This window comes from Bicyclus anynana, chromosome 17 (assembly GCF_947172395.1).
Source record: "Bicyclus anynana chromosome 17, ilBicAnyn1.1, whole genome shotgun sequence".
Taxonomy (NCBI): Eukaryota; Metazoa; Arthropoda; class Insecta; order Lepidoptera; family Nymphalidae; genus Bicyclus; species Bicyclus anynana.
In genome coordinates this window covers 9541583-9559365 of record NC_069099.1, presented here as the reverse complement: position 1 = coordinate 9559365, position 17783 = coordinate 9541583, and the positions used below count along the sequence as shown (strand labels likewise).

General features: G+C 35.0%; 1 protein-coding gene across 2 annotated transcripts in view; it reads right to left on the bottom strand.

Annotated features, from left to right (window-relative positions):
- Positions 1–17783, bottom strand: part of LOC112053225 (gonadotropin-releasing hormone receptor) — a 93804-nt gene that overhangs the window by 27413 nt on the left and 48608 nt on the right. Inside the window, exon 1 of one of the 2 annotated variants that reach the window (XM_024092586.2) lies at positions 12081–12368. The exons of the other annotated variant lie outside the window; for it this stretch is intronic. The gene's annotated coding sequence lies outside the window, so the exon portion shown is untranslated. Of the gene's footprint in view, positions 1–12080; positions 12369–17783 lie in introns of those variants that run through there. 2 annotated transcript variants of the gene reach the window in all.

The window sequence follows — 17783 nt, the reverse complement described above, 5'->3', positions numbered from 1 at the left end:
ATTGAGTTTCACGCAGACGAAGTCGCGTGTGTCCGCTAGTGTTACATAAAACTTCAATTTTCATACTATATTATGAAAATTGATTGGTGAAAAATTCGTGGAATAAAAATAAAGGCAACAATTATTATTGCGTGCACGGTAGTTGATATTTCCATGCATTGTTTCCATAAATAAATACAATATAAATATTTAATAATAGAAAATAAAACATGGTAATGGACATTGAATACTCCTATGAGGAAAAAGAATTTATTTTATGCCTTTTAAAAGTAACTTTAATTAATAGATTTTTACCTATGTCTTATCAATTTGATGATTTTCATCCTTAACCTTAGAAAAACAAACTCTACCATTTTTAGTCCAGTTTTTCATGCAAAATTAATACAATTCTACTAATACTTAAATAATTAAAAAACTACGAAACAGATTTTCATGTGGTTTTCTGAAGTATTCCTGAAGTACTTCTGAGAATGAACGGTATCGAAAGTTGAATCCTCAATAGCTCACGTCGACGACGAAAACTACATCGAGTGGTCAGAAATTTGATATTAGTCCTTTGCACTATATTGTCGTATATCCTCTACTAACCTTAAGTCTGCCAATCCGCATAGGGCCAGCGTGGTGGACTATTGCCTAACCTTATTATGTTATCTATATTGTCGTTAACCCAAACAAGTTGGAGAGGAAGATAAAATATTGGTCGTTATATATTATACTAGCGGACGCCCGCGACTTCGTCCGCGTGAAAATCAATGTGAACTTTCAACCTCTTTTTCACCAATTTAGTGGTTAAATTTTAATAATTCTTGAATATTTAAAATCTATTTCACCTATTTTTTATTTATTACACTTATTTTTATCTTTATTAAGGTCAAAAAGTACCCTATGTTTTGCTCCAAGGTTCCATTTACTATTTTACCAAAATTCATCTTAGTCGGTTCAGCCGTTTAGCCGTGAAAAGGTAACAGACAGACAGACAGATTTACTTTCGTATTTATAATATTAGTATAGATACCTACTTGTAAAGTACGTGCCTAGTACCGAAAAACACTGAATTCTACGTGAACAAAGTCGCGGATTACCACTCGTACATTTTAATTTCATTGTAATATCCATTAAATGGGTAATTTAAAAAACTAAATTAGCTCTGCGGTGTTAAAAGTTTCTGTTTTAAAACCATTAGCGTTAATCACTAGAAACATTAAATAACTATATGGAAGTGCTCCGTTCTCAGCTATAGAGAAGATAAATTAAATTTCTATAAAACTTTTACTTATATTTTTAATTAAACTATCATTTGCCAAATTTTCTAGTGTATTAACAATTAAAAATTATTTAAAAGCCTCAATAGCTCAACGGTAAGAGCCGTCGGATTCATCACCGAGGGGTTGTGGTTCATCCCCGCCCCGTTGGTCTATTGTCGTACCCACTCCTAGTCCTAGCACAGTCTTTCCCGACTAGTTGGAGGGTAATGTGAATATTGGTCATATTTAAAAGATTATGGCATATATTCTTTAAAAAAAATATATTACTAACTTTTTTTATTGCCCCACTACAAACCTAGCAGGCTAATTCACTAACGTATGTTAGTTGTCTACGAAATTGAGATTCTGTGTAACAAATGTCATCCGACAACCTTTCGTTCATCCGTCATCAACATTTCTTACTTGATTTGATGTTTTCTTTAATAGTAGACCAAATTGGTGAATAGGCCAGAAGGCTTCATTTTGGGTAAAGTGACTTAGAGCACGTTGCTCCAATGCGAGTTAGTGGGCATAAGGTGATAATTATTATTCATTTTTAATTGATAATGACAGAAACTAGCTCTTTAACGTGCTCTGCGAAGTACGAGGTTGTAACATCACCAACGTCCCAACCAGGTAATAGTTATTACATATTTTGAGGTATCTTACTGACAACTTTATCTTTTTAATTAGCCTCTGTGCTAAGCCGCAGACAAATAGACGGATGGACGGACGGAGTTATAAAAATAATAAAACCTAAAAATAATACTGACAAGAATAAGGAAAAAAATAAAAATAAACTCATAACTTACATAGGCCACATCTAAAATACCTTATTTTGTAATTATAGTTTAGTTAATTAAATTAGTTTACTTCTTGAACCGAATTTCGTGATTGCTTATGTACTTATTTAATATTCAAAACACCATCACCTCAATTATCTGCTAATATGCAGTGCTGCTCTGACAATTAAACTTATGAATATAAAAATTTTATTAAATATTATACTAACTAAAAATAATAGTGCTAGGTACCGTTTCTTTTTACCTAATAAACAATGTTCAATTATTATGTATTAAAACATTCGTTTTCGGATAGGTACTTAATATTGCTAAAAGCTCTTCAGTCAGATAAATCAATCTATACTCTATACTAATATTATAAAGAGGAAAACTTTGTTTGTATGATTGTTTGTTTGTAATGAATAGGCTCAAAAACTACTGGACCGATTTTAAAAATTCTTTTACCATTCAAAAGCTATGTTATTCATAAGTAACATAGGCTAAATTTTATTTTGAAAAAAAAAAGGGTTCCATAAGATATTTTGGGTTTTCGGACACAAGGTGGTAGCAATCAACCAGAAAAGTTACTTATTTTGTGTACGCTGCCTAAACTATAGAAGATAGAACCATAAAATGTTCTTATTAATTGTAGATCTTATAGATATCTACAAAAAAGTCCACGACACACTATACTTATCTATGTCGAGTGAGGCACAACAACCATTTTTTTATTTAAAAATCTTGATTTTTTTTGGACATAAGTACATAGGGGTAGGGTAGGGGTAGTTGAATGCTTACATCGAGTTTCACGCGGACGAAGTCGCGGGCGTCCGCTAGTCCTTAATATAAAAAAAAGCCTCCTAAGCTGTAAATTCTATTTTGAATTGTGTTAAATATTTTCTAAATGTTTGCTAAAAATGTTTGCTAGAAATTAGAAAAAACTTAAATTGAAAGAGTCAAAGCTCTTTCTATTAAAAACCTGCTAGCGGACATAAAATTAATCCATAAAGACAAATTTCTACATCATGCGATAGAACTATCCAATTAATATCACAATAATGTCTTGATTATCATCGATGCCCTTTAATTATAATGAATTACGGTCGAATTCCAGTTTTAGAACCGGATTACTAAACTTGATAGTAACACAAAATTAGGATTGTAGAAACAGCTGTTTCGTGAATGCCAATGTCTCTATATTCAGACTATATATTATACGATATTGATCCTACGTAATTTTGATATTGTACCTAAGTAGTTAGGTTTTTAGATTTACTTTTTCATCGACTGCCTAATATTATGAAAGGACAAATATTTTTTATATCAACAAAAATATTTTTTTTTTTTATAAAAAAAAAATAAAATATGCTGTATTTTTTTAAATATAACCAATATTCCCATTCTCTTCCGTATCGGCATCGGCAACGTATGGCTAGGCCCTTAGACAACAGTTTTTGACGGCTTCCGTGGCGTGATATGCGCGGTGGATTTACAAGACAGAGATCTTAGCTGGGCCGATTTAGGTTTCGATCTGGCTGGTCCAAAGATAAACCGCCAAGCGATTTCGTGTAGAAACCGATAGGGGCGTTGAATGCATCATCACTTACCATCAGATGAGATCGTAGTCAAGGGGTAACTTGTTAAGAATAAAAAACAAAAAACAGTCGAAACAATAGTCCAATAGGAAAAACCGAACGAAGCATTGACCTTTTACTGTTGAGTGATTGTGGTTTTCTTTGGTACGCATAAACAAAACTTGTTGACGAAGATGGACTACATAGTTTATTATAATATATCATATCGAATTGGTTATAAAAACTTAATTAGCATATGCCATAATAAGTAATTTTTGAACATAAAAGGCGGCATACAATTATGTATTTGGGTTATTCCGTGTTTCGTAGTCGGCAGAATTAAATTGGCGTCTGATGTTATTATTGGTGTACTCGTTTTATCTAATGTCATTTTGAAACTTTTTTTTAATATGTCTAACTGTATGGAAATTTACTTGACTGTATTAGGAGTGGGTAACCAAGCGGGCAGGGTTCGAACCCATGTCCTCCCGGCGTTAGTCTGGCTCTACCCTTTATCGTGGAGCTATTGAGGCTATATATTAAATAGTTGTATAATGAATAGTGTACAAGCCTAAGGAATAAGCAACTAACTATTTGACGGCCTCCATGGCGCAGTGATATGCGCGGTGGATTAACAAAACGTAGGTCCTTGGTTCTATCCCCGGCTGGGCTGATTGAGGTTTTCTTAATTGGTGGCTGGTGGGAGACTTCAGCCGTGGATAGTTACCACCTTAACGGCAAATACGTACCGCTAAGCGATTGAGCGTTCTAGTACGATGTCGTGTAAAAACCGAAAGGGTTCTGGATATTCATTAAGAATAGGCTCTTAACAAGTTATCCCGTCTTTATCATCCTTACCATCAGGTGTGATTGTAGCCTAACTTATAAAGAATAAAAAACAATTACATGTTCATGATTTTTTATAAAAAAAAAAACAAACACTGAAAGGAATTAATTGACTTTTTGTGGAAGAATAATTCCCAAAACCTTTTAACGGTGTAAGTCAATGTGGAAGAATACGAGTATTTCCCAATGGCGTGAAAGTGGGAAAAACATGAAACTCCACCTCAACTACATCAAATCATTCAGTAAAAGTAGTCGAAAAGCTAAGTCTCTAAAAACTACAACGTTCAAATTCACTCTAAACTACAAGCCAATCGTTAAGTAATTAATAGCAAAGATATGATATGCAATCAGGACATCCAACGACGAAAAATAACCAGCAAGCCTTACATTAGTCGCATATAATGTGTACCTACACGTTATACATGTGATAATTATGCGTAAGAGTGGTTTCAGACTAGCGTTTTATACGCGCGTAGTAGTTCGTTTTTGGAAGCGCGTATAGGCGCGTTTTCTGGCTCACGCTCAACTCATACGAGGGTTGACGCGCTTCTAAGTTCGTCTATGTTATGTTGATACTAACACGACATCGCCGGTTTGAGTGAACACGCTAAAATATGCCCGTTTATGCGAGTCCTGTTTTTGTAATGTAGCGCGCGTGTAAGCACGTATGCTGAAATGACCGTATACGCGCAAAAAAAATACGCTAGTCTAAAATCACTCTAACATTCTGACGTCTCACCTTGGCATAAGCATCTTAATGATGCTTGAATAATTTATTGATCTCCTCTTTTTAGACTCTCTTTATAATTCTCTTATATTTACTGTTTATATACAGTAAATATATTTACTGACAACTGCGTGGCATAGTGGATAGTGACCCTGCGCTCTGTATCCATACGTAATACGTTGGTTACGTACTCGTATGTATTGAGCATGGGTGTTGTCCAGTGTCTGGGTATATTTGTATATCGAGGGGAACTTTCGAAAATTGTAGGGACGGCTTGTGCGTTTGTTAGTGTTTCCATAAGGTATTTTAAACCACTACACTTTTATGAAGGTTTGGAGTTGGTTTGATGATGGAGTCGAAACACAGACGATGGAACTCGTCAACGATTTACAGCAGGTACCTTTTGTTTGGGCTTGATTTATTTGTATTGATGAGAACTTTCCACCTAGATGGGTTGTGACTGTATTAGGGGTCTGGTGATGAAGACGAAGGATAGTTAAGGGAACTCCTCAACGGTTCACAGTAGCTACCTTGTGTTTTGACTTGATAATTTTGTATTGATGAGAATGTGACTGCATAGGGGGTCTGGTGATGAAGACGGAGGACAGTCACCTTTCACGATTTTCTGAATATTCATATTACGTGTGGATAAAGGGGGAGTGAAATTTTGTATATGAGTTAAGGTAGTATTTTTAAAATTGGGATTGTAGGACTTAGATACTTATCATAAGAAAATAACGTTTCAACTAATTGCTTATTAATTTTTGTTCACACTCAGTAGGTGTGCTAACACTAAAAATTTAAAAATAAAAATTTTAATAAAAAAAATTTAACCGACTTCTAACTAAAAAAATAACCTAAACTAAAAAGCAAAAAATAACATCTTACCTATGTGCTACCTTCTGATCAGTTTGGAGGCGGTGCCAATCCAGTGTCATGTTTTAATTAAAGCCGTTTCTGAAAGAACCACAGAAATTTTGTAATTTAAACGGCTTAAATTAAAACATCACTGGCTTGGCACCGCCTTCAAACTGATCAGAAGGTAGCACATAGGTAAGATGTTATTTTTTGCTTTTTAGTTTAGGTTAATTTTTTAGTTGGAAGTCGGTTAAATTTTTTTTATTAAAATTTTTTTCTCTACAAGTTGTATTGGAGCTAGTTAAGTAGATAGTGGATTGTTATGTTTAAGTATATTTATTCAGTTATTTATTTTTTTTAATTTATTATTTATTGATATTATTTACACATTTATAAATTATTTTATATGACAGCACACTTAAAATGCAACTCTAATAAATACATTATCTGAATCTCGAATATTGGATTGTCTCAGTACCAACAACTATCAGCCAACTCTAGCAGCGCATAGCACTCATTGGTCAATTCACAGATGTAAAAGCTTAAGCGCTTTATGTTCTATAAATAAAAAATAAAAAAAATGAAAAGCCTTTATATTACTGAATCTTGTTTACAGTGTACATTTAAAAAACGTGCCAAATTAGTTATTAATATACAAATCTTTAAATAAAATAACTATTTTTTTAAGTTAATAATGTATAAATTATGTTATAATATATATATGTTATAAATAATGTAAATAAATTATGTTCTTTAAGTCAAATCAAACAGAGTTCATAACTTCCTGTTACAAACTTCCTTACCTTTTCATGGAATCACTCCCTCAGATTGTAAAACAACAGGAGGAGAAGAAAGATGGTTAATTACACACTATAAATTTATAATACAAGTCTAAGCCAAGTAGGTGCTGCAACAGAACATATTCTGAGGATGCTGGTTATTATTTATAAGCTACGAATAACGGAGGAAGGTATATTTTTTATGTCTGAACACGCATAATTTTTTATAGAGTGGTCCGGTCTGAATTTGGTTATTATTTTTCTATTGGAAAGGGTGTATTTTGAATCAAACCACAAACTTTAATCAAAAAATAAACTAAAAAGCGAAAAATAATATCGAGTATATAAAGAGTTTGAAGTAAAAACATTTTTTTTTTTAAATAACTCAAGGCTTACTTATCTTTTGGGCCAAAAAGCAATAAATCTTGTGTCAACTATCCTATTTTATAAAACAGCATAATAATAAAGTTCTTGGTATCTGATGCCCATGGGTACAAAGTCAAACGCAACCTCCGCACAGACATAAACTATTAAATAAAATCCATAGATATGGCCGAGTATTTACGGCACCTGAGAGTTTGTGCATATTCAGAAGCTGCGATGATGTTCTAACAAATACTTTCTAGTTTTTTTTTGTCAAATAAGTATTTAAATTTTTAGGTAAAAAGGTTTAAAGTAACTAGTCAAGTATGAACATTATTTACTTAAGCATTACTTTCCTTATATTAAAAGTTCAAATACGAACTTTATGTATATTTGTTATGTCCCTTATACATTTCATTTGAGATAGAGCTTTACGTCTTAATATTATCATAAGAGGAGTGTGAGCCTACTGTTTTATTGATTCATCATTCATCATCATTTTGTATAATATGATCTATAAAATTTATTCACCGTTACATTGTGAAGATGAGGGTTATGTGACCTAGTTACGACAGCACAAATCGGTCGATTTCGCTAGTCAAACAACGATTAAAGGCGATAAGTCCATTGGTGTCTCGGAATGTTTAAACTATTGCCTTTCCTCTTAATTATAGAGAAATATTGCCAGATCTAATAATTATATACAAGCTTATTATGTTGTCAGTGATTTCTCTTCCCTAAAATTTATCTCTGGCTTAGGGCTTGGAGAAAATTCTAGACCCTAAACATACGTAAAATATATCTCAATGTTAAAATGATTGTCTTTCCTCTTAATTAAAGAAAAAGATTATGATGGCCAGACCTAATAATAATATACAAGCTGATATTGTTGACAGTTATTTCTCTTCCTTAAATCTTTGGCTAAGGGCTTGGAAGGCATTCTAAGCGTAAAGTGTCTTTGAATGTTCAAGTTATTGACTTTCTTCTTAATTATAATGAAAGAGTGTTATGGCTTTGAGATAATTCTAGGCTCTAATGCATATATGATGTGAAGATTCAAAACGCTTTGTTTGAGTTCTAGGAATATCAATGACATAGAATAATGTGATGAAATTCCACCTGGTGTCTTGGAGTGCAATAGTAAAATCATGACAGTGGTACAGTCTCAAGCGATTTATAGGTGATTCGATCCTTTTTTAAATGACTTAATCAATAATAAATCAATCATTAATTAACTTTATTTACTACAGAAAATCTACAAGTTTCGCAATATTAACCGTTTATCTAGGTAAGTTTTTAATAATTTAAAATGAAATAGTCGGTGGCGATGACATCATTTATTATGGCTTTAAGTCGAGTATTATGTTTGAGAGACAGGTTTTATAGAGCGTTCACGTTAGAAAGTTTCATAATACTTTTATGGTAGGTAATAATCGACAGAAGAAGTAGATGACCTACTTGACTTCAAGTTTGTATAAGGTCATCATCAGTTCATTGAATGAACAGTATAATATCATATTTAGTTAATTAGTTTAGCATAATTATTGCCACCTTCTCCGAAGAAACTGTGCGTCTGGAACGCTTGACAGAAGTTAAAACTTAAACCTGCTGCCGTATACGTGAGAGAAAGGTAAGCCAGTCGAAGTGGCGCCGTAACGCGTTACGTTACGAAGTGGTTTACCCTCCCATGAGAAGTTCAAAAGCGCTAATAATTCATACAGCAATTGTCAGTTAATTTTGCGCTTTTTAGTATACTGCCTTTATTTTCCTGTGCAATTCGTGCCAAAAAACTGTATACCATAAATGAATTAAATAAAAATATTGAAATCCTCCAACAGTCATGAATTATACTAAATCCCTATAATAGAAAATGGCTGATGTTCTTAAATGGTTCATCGGATCTTCATCGTATATAAAGCCAAGCACAATCTTGACTATGTGAGCTTTCAAATAAAAAACCTCATCGTAATCTATTCAGTTTTTAGATTTTATAAGGTACGATACACCTATAAACATAAACAGACACGTCAAACTTATCAAAATAAACGAAAACCGAAGAAAAACATTGACTTCAAGAAATAATATTTACTTGCTTTTATGGAAGAGTATTGAAGGATTCCTCGTAAGTAGAAAGTCTTGATAGAATTCGTAGCATTCGCAATTATGTAAATGTATAATTTATGCAATAGTGGAAACGTTTGTGGTCATGCTGTCTGTCTAGTACACGTACTGCTTAGAATAAAACTAATGTTTTATTTATTTTTATTCATTGTCAAGGTACCCTTGACTGCGATATCATCTAATGTTAGATGACGAAGCAGTATAAGATGGGAGCGGGCTAACTTGGAAGAGTTACAAGTGCATTTTACCCACACCTCAGACGGTTTCTACCCGGCATCGTACCGGAACGCTAAATTGCTTGGCGGTACGTCTTTGCCAGTAAGGTAACTAGCCACTGTCGAAGCCTACCACCAGACCAGACCTGAGCTAATTTAGGAACTAAAAATCCTAAACTGAGCTATCGAACCACAGACCTTTATGTTGAGATCCAACTAGGTACTAACTGCGCCAGTGAGGTCGTCAAAATAGTAACACAAAATCGGAATGACGACCTCGCAGACCCACCAGGTGGACTGACGACATCAAGCGAGTCACAGGGATTCGCTGGATTCAGGCGGTTCAGAATCGTGATGTTTCCTACAAAAGGTCCTGCAGTGGACGTCCATCCCCTAAAGAGCAAATCTCGAGCCAGGCTATAAAGTATTTTTCTTTCCGGCTAACCTTCAGTTGCAGCTTGGAGTTGGGGAGTATATTACACCCATTAGCCTCGGACAGCTCGTTAAACTGTCGGTCTCGGTCATTATCATTGGCATGTGATAGTTACATAAAGAATTATTATTAACTCTCTACTAATAAGCATTGGAGCCGCGTAGTTGATATAATTTCCAAATCCCCTTTTCCTATAAGGAGGCTTTTCCTTTCAGGAGAGCCCTGTAGACATTATTTAAATAGTAAAAAGATTTTTAAGCAGGAAGTTTATAAATAAACAAAATGCCGACTAAATTCGTATCAGAAATGAACACGAAAAGTTCTAAACATGCACAAAAAGTAACATTAAGTATGTCATCTTCATCAGAAACTCCATATCCGACTATGACTACTGGACAAAAAGAAATAGGCCTTTCGGGAAAATAGCTGGATCGTTGTGTGGTACGCCAATACACACGATTCAGCCATTTTCCTCTGTCTTCATAAGGTCATTGAAATATACCAATAACTCGGGTAACATTAAGTGCGAAATAGCTGAAATCAAAATGACATTTTCTGGTAGGTAAGTATTAGACGGGCGCCTTTGATTTTTTATTCATCGTTATCATCAACAACCCATATTCGGTTCACTGTTGAGCACGAGTCTCCTCTCAGAATGAGAGGGGTTAGGAATTAGTCCACCACGCTGGCTGGGCCAATGCGGGTTGGCAGACTTCACATACGTAGATAATTAAAAAAAAAACTCAGGTTTCGTCACGATGTTTCTCCTTTATCGTTTGAGACACGTGATATTTAATTTCTTGCACAAAACTGTATATTTGGAGGTGCATGTCCCGGATCGGATTCTTGCCTACGCCCTCCGAATCGAAGGCATTATATTTTCGAAAAAGGGGCAATATCGATTATAGGTTATGACATATTCGTTGATAGACAGGTGGATATCAAAGGTTTTCTCAGTTATCCCTTTGACTACAGAAATACACTCAGCCATTCGTTAAGAAATAATAATTCTTAACAAGTCACTTTTAAAGCTCGCATAAAGTCTCTAAACATATATATCAGCCGATAGACGTCCACTGCTAGACATAGGCCTCTTGCATGGACCTCCAAGCACAGAGGTCTCGAGCCGCCAGCATCCAGCGGCTCCCTGTAACCCGCTTGATATTCTCGGTCCACCTGGGTCGACCAACACTGCGCTTTCCGGTGGTGGGTCGCCATTCCAGCACCTTGGGACCCCAACGTCCATTGGTTCTTCGAACTATGTGGCCTGCCCATTGCCACTTCAGCTTCGCGACTCGCTGAGCTATGTCAGTGACTTCGTCTGCGGTAAACTCCAAGCATAGCTCGCTCCATCGCCCGCTGAGTAACTTAGAGCCTTCTAATAAGGCCCATAGTCAGCGACCAAGTCCAAGTCGCTTGGTCGCTCTAAATATATAACTTTAATTTATTTCAAGCTAGCAATGAGCTGCGTAGTTTCCGTTCTCGTAGAAATACCGTGGGGATAATATGTAGCCAAAGTTAATCTGAGAATTTATGAATGTTTCCACTTGTGAAAGAATTTCAATCGGTTTAACGATTTAGCCATGAAACCAAACAAACATAGAACTATCGCATTTTTACTGTACCAGCAGGTCCCCCCGGTTTCACCCGCGTAGCTTCCATTCCCGTGGGAATACGGCGATAAAAATAGCTAATGTTACTCGCTAGTAAAGTAGTTTTCCATTGGTATAGGAATGAAGTTTTCATTTTTAATTAGAAGTAGAGCCTATACGTTAAAAACAAATAAAAAAGTTATTAGAGGTATATATTAGTTTGGGTCAATTACCCTGGTCACAAAACCGGGTTACGCCACAATAAAAAAACTCTATTGGACGCGAGCTGAAAGTCGAACACAGAACCTTTTTTCGTAAATATTTGGCAACAAAGCCAAACTAAGCAAAAGTGGCGAAACGTTTTTCATATACATATACCAGGTGCACAATGATACCGGATTAACAAATAGGTAAACACAAAAAGTATTTTTTTTTCTTCAACTTCGTACCTAGGTACGAGTTCTTGTGGAAAAAAAAATATTAGTAAGAATAGCTAGAATGTATAAATAATAATTAAATATAATTTCTTGTATTTACGTTACTTACAATTTCTGTATATTTTTCTCCAACAACACAATTTAAGAATAATTTAAACCACACGTAAAATCACACAAATGTCCAATTACGCGTGAAACCTTAGTCATTATTTAATTTCTATTTATTTTTATTAAATCCATGATAATTAATGATTAATGAAAAAAAAAATAATTAATAAAAATTAATTAAGTTCGATGTTAACTAAGTTCACAAGACACTTTCCATAACGTTTTCGTAAAATTTATTCACGGATTAACGCCACAACACTTCAGAGCGGCGGCTCGGAACCAACTGCCGAATGTTTAAACTCAGTGGAAGGACACAGAACCACATAGAGGCTTATAATATATTCTAGCTAGCACTCTTGCATCCTATTACCCTTGAATCCTATCATCCTAGCATCCTTTGAATCCTAGGTCATGGTGTAGAACAATAATTAAAATTCACGAGTATCACACTGAGTTCAATTCTAAGAATTAACATCTTGAGCATAGACTAATAAGTAGACAGTATCTCGCTGTCAAACAACTGAAGCACTTTAATGGCGCCGAGTATCTAAGTGTGTGTGAGTGTGAAGTGTTTTGCCAGATTTAGGAAATTAAAGGCCCAATGCGAATCTTTACAATTGTGCATATATTGTGTGCTTGTCGGAGTGTACGTATTTAAGCGAACTGGCATCATTGGGGTGCGTCAGTCTTTAGTGTAGGAGACGGTATCCGGACTTTTTACATCTATGCCCTTGAGAAGCATGTATATGTATAATATTTGTTATTATTGGTATGTTCTAGTTGGAATGACGCGCAGAGTTGCATTAATTACACTATCCTGATAATTAAGGTGTTTACGTCAGTGAATAATGTATGAAAACGATTTAAAATTGTTTATTTTAAAATGGTAAGTATAGTTTGTCTACTTTGGAAGTCAGTTTGGCTTTGAAATTTTGCTCGTAGTTGTTCAATGTACAGACAATTGTTTTACAGTTGACGAATTATTAACAACACGTGAGTGTGTAAAAGTGTAGAAACTTTTTTTAACGAAAGAAACAAACGTTTGTTGTGAAACACAACAAACACTCATGTTCTGTAATACCATACCATTTCAGTACATTCTACTTACCAAGAAATCCCAAAATATATAAAGTAATATTTTTTTATTAAATAAAATACAACTTCAACAGTATTTTTTTTTCTGAGCAATTATATAAAAAATATGTTATTTCAAACAGTAGGTGAAAAAATGTCCCAAAAGCATATAAAAATTTTGTCAAATGTCAAGAAGCACAGTAATAAAAAAAATAATTTTTATTATTAAATTTAATTATATACCACAAAATTTACCATCTCAGAACTTAATAAAAAGCTCAAGGAGCAAAATCGGGGTAATATCCTGCAATGTGTGACAAAATCTAGTAAAAGTTTCCAGCTCAGCGTATTAGCCACTTGCTCCTATTATTAAAGAGTATAAAGCCCTGATTTTCAGCTGGGACCCAAGTACGGTGGGAATTACTAACGGAGACCTAACAGACCAGAATAGTGTCAATTTAGAAACTATAAATACTAAACTTTGGTAACGGAAATTACAAGCACTACGTTACTATATTGCACTGGCTTTATCTTAATTACTGTTCAGCTAATTCACTAATTTTGAGTACCTTTAGTTGATATACGCGAAATTCGCCAGCCAGCTAATTGTTAGTGATAGGTCACGTGATTTCGTATTCACTGTTTATTTAATGCTAACTGATCTAAATTGAGATTATTGGTAAAAATTACATCCGATAGCTACAGACAACCTTTCGTAAATCGTAGAGTTGGTAGTGGATATTACGCAGATGACATTGTAGTTTTATTAACAAGGGCTTAGCCTCCATTTGGGCGAGCGTATTTTAGTAGGCGTTAAAAAAGCGTTCAAATACAGTATGAAGTTGAATGAAGGTCTATTTTCAATGCCCAAAATTGAAAATTCAACACTACACGCAAAAAAGCGTCGCGTTTTAAAAACGCTGTCGTGTGAACATTTACTTGGGAGTGTATTTGTTTTATTTAAACGCTTTTTTAGGTGTCCGTTAAAAACTCTAGTGCAAATGAAGGCTTACAGAACCTGAAAAAATCAGCTAATTAGGTGGCTAATAAAGGCCTAGTAGTATTTAGTTAAGAGCCGTGATAGCCTAGTGGATATGACCTCTGCCTCCGATTCCGGAGGGTGTGGGTTCGAAACCGGTCTGGGGCATGGACCTCCAACTTTTCAGTTGTGTGCATTTTAAGAAATTAAATATCACGTGTCTCAATCGGTGAAGGAAAACATCGTGAGGAAACATGCATACCAGAGAATAATCTTAATTCTCTGCGTGTGTGAAGTCTGCCAATCCGCATTGGGCCAGCGTGGCGGACTATTGGCCTAACCCCTCTCATTCTGAGAGGAGACTCGGGCTCAGCAGTGAGCCGAATATGGGTTGATGGGTTGATGACGACGAGTATTTAGTTATAGAAAACGCCGGCGGTTCGCTAGGAATTTATAATAGTAATATTCGTTTCATCTATACTAATATTATAAAGAGGTAAAGTTTGTAAGTTTGTAAGTTTGTCACATTTTTTAAATGGGGTAATCTTCGGAACTACTGGTCCGATTTCAAAAATTCTTTCACCAGTAGAATGCTACATTATCGAGGAGTGCTATAGGCTATATCTTATATTAGTATGATATATATTCGCCGAGTTAACACAGTTTTTGTCATACAGGTCGGACCGAAAATCCTCTTAAGCAGACTTATTCGCATGCGCTGCCTTAACCATTATGTAAAATTGAAATTAATGTATGGAGGCTTTATGTATCTTTAAAAGTTCTACAAAAAAGTCCGCGACACCACATATCTATCTTCAATATATTAGCAGATATAGTACCTTTTGTGTTTTAAAAATTATAAATTTTATATACTTAGGTTTGCGTCATTATTTATGCTACTTAACTTAAATCCTTATCAAAATAAATTATTTAATAATCACAAGGATATTATGGAGATACAATTTGCCCTTTATAGTATGTTAATTAGTTAAATAGTTTCGGAGACAATACAAAATTTCTAAAAGACGCAGAAATTCCGCTACATGACGCCCCGCGCTTTCAATTACGTAGTTCCCGTTCCTGTGTGAATATGGGAATCAAACATAGCCTATGACACTCGCAAATAACGTAGCTTTCTATTGGTAAAACTTAATATCTATCTTTCAAATCGGTCCAGTAGATCCAAAGGTTATAATTTTAGCATAGAAGTCTCTATTTTCCTTTGTCATCGCACCACGCTCATAGGGCTGGACAGATTTTGCTAAGGGTAGGGATAAGGTAGGAAAGGTATAGGGTAGAGTAGGGTAGGGTACAGGTAGGGTAGGGGTTGTGTAAGGGTAGGGTAGGGGTAAAGGTAAGGTAGGGGTAGGGTGGGGTAGGGCAGGGTAGGGGAGTGTATGCCTAGGTTAGGGGTAGGGTAGAGGCAGTATAAAAGGGAAGATTACGGGTAGGGTAGGGTATGGGTAGGGTAGGGGTAGGATACAGTTAGGGTACGGGTAGGGTAGAGGTAGGAGATCGATACTGAAGCCTATTTTCTATTTTTTGTCTGTCTGTTTGCCTTTTTTTTGACCGGGCATCACGCTGAAACTACAGAATGAATTCAAATGATACTTAAGACGATTTGAGACCATAATACGTAGAAGGATAATAGGATACTTTTTGTCGCGAAAACAAAATCAGAAATGGGTGAAGTAGGGGTAGAAAGTTTGTACGGAAAGTCCTTAATTTTTCTAGGTACATTTGTAAACGTAAATGATAAGTGGACTATTTATTAGGTATAAATTATAAAACTTGCAAAATAGAATGTGAAATAGGGGTTGAAAGTTGACATCGATTTTTACGCGGACGAAGTCGCGGGCGTCCGCTAGTCGAGGTATAATTTTCTATCTCACGCACGCATTAACAATTTGTATTCATCGATAGAATAAATAAGAGGAAAATTCGCTCCGCAAGAAGGAGATCCTGATTCGATTTCCGGTTGAACTAGTTTACTCCCTTTGATAGGAATCTTTGACCCTCATTGCCACTTAAATAACAAAACTGTGTGGTAAAGGCTTATTATAGGCTAATTGTTTGTTGTTGTAATTTTGTACATTTTGACCTCAGGCTTATAATAGTAGGTACATTATGATATAAGTGCGGTAATTTGAAAATGACAGCCGTGGCGATATTGCAAGCTCGAGCCAAAGGCGAGAGCTACAGTAAGGAAGAAGAGGCTGTAATTAACAAAGTGCACGTATGTCATACGGCGTTTGCGAGGAAACACACTTTGAACACACTTTCAGAAAATGAATTTGCATCTTTGCCTGTTTTCTATATGTTGACATTTTGATACGTTTGTCTATTTCGCACAGATAGCTAAGGGCGCACACTAGCATTTTTTTAGGCAAATAAATGCAACCAAAAACAGCCAGTAAAAAGGTAAGTAAATTAATATTTTTGTGTTTCTCTTAATTATAAATGGTTGTCATTTATTGTCAAAATTATTAAAATGAAAGAATTAAATGTTTATTTATTATATTTTATCCCACAAAGTTAATTTTATTCATAGAATCTTGATACATTTCTAACATAAAACTCTTTGCTTAGATTTAAAAAGTACCGTTCGTTTTTAGACGGATGATAAAGGTTTTATATTACATTATGGCACATGTGCATTTTACATTACATTACGGTACATGTGTATTTTATATTACATAACGGCACTTGTGCGTAATGAGATACATTACGATATTTAAATTCTATTTAATATAATTCATTATTTCTATTTAATAATACAGGTTATTAATATATATAATATCACAGGTATTCATCCAGTGATATTAGAAATGTATTTTTGGTATGTAAGATTGTATGTTTGGATCTTACTTACTCAATTACGCAGCGGTTGAATGGATAGCCTAGCAAATCGCCAACTCATGCGAAGAGCACATAAAGCCTACGAAGGCTTCGATCCTACGCTTGATCTCTCATCGTTCATGTCAGAATATCTCACCCACAAGCATTAGATTTCGCTTAATTGAAAAAAAATATCATTACACTTTTTTAAAGGAAGATTACTAAAAATAAATCTTATGAGTAATACTGTTCTTATGTTTTCTGTGGTAACTTCACGTACTTTCACGTGATGAATTCTGTTGATATATTTTTATTTATTTTTTTCAAATATTTATTTTGTTTCAATAATGATAGTAAATTAAACATTATTCTTCTTGCTCTCTTTAAGTTGGGTAGGTAGTAGTTAGAAGCCGAGTGCTGGCTATTTATACGACTAGCTCATTCGATCCGTCCACACCTATTTTTTTATGTTTTAGCCCTTGACTATAATCTCATCTGATGGTAAGTGATGATGCAATCTAAGATGGAAGAGGGCTAACTTGTTAGGAGGAGGATGAAAAGCCACACCCCTTTATGTTTCTACACGACACCGTAGCGAAACGTTAAATCGCTTGGCGGTACGTCTTTGTCGGTAACTAACCACGGCTAAAACCTCCCACCAGCCAGACCTGGACCAATTAGGAAAACCTCAATCGGCCCAGCCGAGGATCGAATAAAGGACCTCCGTCTTTGTCAATCCACCGCACACACTACTGCTCCACGAAGACCGTCTAACCTTCATGGATTATTTTGGGATAGGCGGGGAGAATGACT